Source organism: Sminthopsis crassicaudata, chromosome 2 (assembly GCF_048593235.1).
Source record: "Sminthopsis crassicaudata isolate SCR6 chromosome 2, ASM4859323v1, whole genome shotgun sequence".
Lineage (NCBI taxonomy): Eukaryota > Metazoa > Chordata > Mammalia > Dasyuromorphia > Dasyuridae > Sminthopsis > Sminthopsis crassicaudata.
This window is the reverse complement of record NC_133618.1, coordinates 563,919,706-563,923,441: the sequence shown is the minus strand read 5'-3', so window position 1 is coordinate 563,923,441 and position 3,736 is coordinate 563,919,706. Positions and strand designations below refer to the sequence as shown.

General features: G+C 40.2%; 1 pseudogene; it reads right to left on the bottom strand.

Annotated features, from left to right (window-relative positions):
- Nucleotides 1-557: 557 nt before the first annotated feature.
- On the bottom strand, nt 558-2,266 carry LOC141552969 (epimerase family protein SDR39U1-like; annotated as a pseudogene).
- Between the last annotated feature and the right edge of the window lie 1,470 nt (nt 2,267-3,736).

Genomic DNA, 3,736 nt, shown 5'->3' with positions numbered 1-3,736 from the left:
TGATTTGTGACAAGTTGCTTACAAAGTGAAGGACGAATCAATAGTGAATTTATACATGCACACACAGAGTTAGAATTGCTATGATGGAATAAAAAAAAAACAGATTTCATACATATGATTTTTTTTTGTCAGAGCATATAGCTGCAGAAACAAATTGGGTCCAAGGCTCTTGGTAGGATAGTGACTACTGTTTTCTATGCACTTAATATACAATTTGAAGGAAGAGAAAAATAAGAATAGGATTGTATGGATTGAGATGAGTTTCTTATTGGAGAGAGTTCGGAAAAACTGAGATGAAAGGAAAAGAGGTAGTTTTGTGATATTCCTTAAGTCAAATGACAATTGGGAGGAAAAGGCTTGTGCCTCCAAAATCAAGTGACTTCCAATAAGTTGAAATTTAACTTTACAAGGTGGTGGATAGGGGTAAAATGGAGCTTCTAATACTGTTTTGTTCTATGTTGTAAAGCTTCAATAAAAAAATAAGGAATTGTTTATATATAGAGAATTAACATCTAAAGAGGATAACTCTATCAGAGAAAAAAGACCTTTGAGCGCCTTTAAGACACAACTTTCTTCAGGGCAGCCCCCAGCTCTGGAAAAACATTGATAGTCATTAGCTAGAGCTCTTCGAGGTATCAATTTCTGATCCTCCAGCAGCATGAGCATATGTTCCTGACCAAAGATTGCTTGGACAGCTAGGCTGGGCAAAGAAGGAAAACAGCATGCCCAAGGCAGCACTGAAGGTCTTGGCAAATTCAGCACTAGTGGTAGAGGAGGCTGGAAAAAAATACCCATTCAAGATACCATGTTGTTCTTCATGAAATGAACCAAGATCCTCAACATGTCCTCAATCTGGACCCAGGGAAAACCAGTCAGCCTGAACCAATAGGCCCACTATGGCCTAGGCAGAAGGGTAGCAGCATATGATTGATGGCACCATCCCCATGGCTCAGCACAGCACCTGGTATACATCAGGACATTATATAGGGCAGGACTAAAGCCCCTAGATTGATATCTTTTTGTACACTTTTCTAGGCACAGTCTCATTTTGTCATTCATTCCATTCTGCCTGAGGCTTTTGTCAGAACCTGTGGTTGGGACATCTGACTAAATTTTTTACTCTATAGGGCTTTAAGGGCCAACATCCCAACCCACTCCTCTGTCTTGAAAGACTGGTCCAATCACAATTCTTTGGAACTGAGATTATACACACACACACACACACACACACACACACACACACACACACACACACACACACACTTTTCCTAACTTGCTTCTCCCACTCACTTCACTCTGGTCCTAAGAGGGTGTTCTAAACTCAACCTACCCTACCCCCTCACCTAGTTGTTCTGGCATGTGGTATCCCCAGGGAGCTTGGCTGTTGCTTCCCATTTCAACACCAGGTTTGAGAAGTCAAAATCTCCACAGGCTGGATTTACAATAAGCTGTCAGAGAAAGAATGTCCCTGTGTCTTCTAGCTTCACAAAGACTTCAGCACTGATTTGTTTTTCTTACTCTCAGTGGCTACATCTGCATTAGTACCCAGGAGCTCTGTAACACTCCTCTATGATCCCCTAAGATCTCTTCTGGAACTTTCTTAAGGAATACCAGAGCTACTATAATTATTCATCCTTTTTCCATCACCTCCCTTGGTTTGAACTGGGGAATCCAACTTTAGGAGTTTTCCTTCTGCTTTGGACCATCTCGAGAAAAGTGTAAAGTTGTCCTTTTCATTGGACCTATTTTTCATATGTATAGTGATGGGAAGAATGAGCCAAGAAAGGGTTTATAGTTTTCTGAAGTTGAAAAGAATGTCATCCTTTTCTACTTTCTGGAGATTTTTGTCCTATAGTGACAGCAGTACAGCAGAAGGCGGCATCTATTCCCCTTCCAGGGGCCAAAGTAGCATTTTCCCGGCATTAACATAAGAGCAGGACTGTAGTCTTACCTAGGGAGGAAGCAGAACTCAAGCTGCAGTCCTCCCCAATTTCCCTCAGAGAGGGAGAGAAGGTCTGTCCTATACTTATGTCTGTGACTAAGCCCCAGGTCTAGGGGGTTGTGACCTTGGCAATAGCTGTAGCCAATATGGGGGTAGTGTCTAGAAGGCCACTGAGTAGGTCCTTCCAGTAGTTCTCATTTCACCTGTAGATAGTGAGAATATCTCAAGACTCTCAAGCTACCTTATATTTGGCATCCTGACCTTTTTTGTCATCCCTAGGGCCCAGTGGTTTTCAAAAGACTTCCCTGCTGAAGACTGAGTCATTTCTGAACCCTCCCATCCAAAGCTCCCTCAGGAAAGCTTATGCATCCATGTATGAGAGAAAGGCTTTAGAAGAATGGGGGATTACTAGGGGTGTCTGATCATACCCTAAGGGTATTCCACAAAGTCCATAGTGCTAATAATGGATTTTTTTTTTTTTTTTTTTTACTATTTCCTTAAATTCCCCTCCTTTTGCCTCTGAGAATACTCTCTTCCAAGCTCTTTGAGTAACCTTGGGAAGGGGTTGAGAAAGTTTTCCTCGGCCAAAACTTCTCAGGGGGGGGAGATCCAGAATGGATAATCTCATTCTACATGCATCTTCTTTTCTTTGCATCTGCACAGGCAGCAGGTCACCACCCCCAATTGTGAAAGAACCCCTCCCTCTCTGCCTCCCTTTTATTCTTAAAAAAGCAAGGATTTTTCCTTCTCCTCTTTCTCTTTCTCCTCTTCTTCTTCCTCTTCTTCTTTCTCCTCCTCCTCCTCTTCCTCCTTGTCTTCCTCCTCTTCCTCTTTGTCCTCCTACTAACAGATTTGCAAAACACTTTACATATTATCTCATTTGATCCTCACAATTGCTCCTCTTTAATTATAATAAAACAGGTTGAGAGAAATTAAGCAACTTTCCCAGGATTGCACAGCTATAAAGTGTCTGAGGCAGGATTTGAAATTAAGTCTTCTAGAGGCCAATTTTAGCTCAGTACTCACTATGCCATGTTGCTGATATAGCTGTCCAAAAATGGATCTATGAAGTGTGGCCAGGTCAAATTACAATTATCTTTAAGAGTGGCTTTGCTAACAAAAACTACCTATTTGCTTTTTTTTTTTTTTTCCACATAACTATTAGCTTTGCATGCTTTCAGACTGACATTATTCAGATTTAAAACAGAGTTTTCTAACGCCTACACATATGGAAATAACTCAGTGCCTAATACATTGTTGTTCAGTTGTTTCAGTTCAGCTTTTCATGACCTCAGGGTTTTCTTGGCAAAAATACTATAATGGTTAGCCATTTTCCCTAGCTCATTTTACAGATGAGGAAACTAAGGCAATCAGAATGAAGTGCCTTCCCCAAGAGTCCCCAAGAGTTAATATACATACTTATAGCTAGTAAGTATCTGAGGCCAAATTTGAACTCAGGAAAATGAATCTTCCTGAATCCAAGCCTGACACTCTATTCACTATGTCACCTAGTTATCCTAAGTCTAGTACATATTAGTCATTTAATAAATGCTTATTCATTGATTAATAATGACTAGCATTTATGTAGTGTTTTGGGTTTTACAAGATGCTTTACATTTTATCTTTACAATAATTTCATGAAGTAGGTGTGATTATCATTCCCATTTTGTAGGAGGGAGAATTGAAGTTCAGAAAGTTTCTGACTTTCCTAGAATCACAGAACTGAGTAATTATCTGAAGAAAATTTAAACACATATTCCTCATTCCAAGTCCAGGATTCTACCCACTATCATA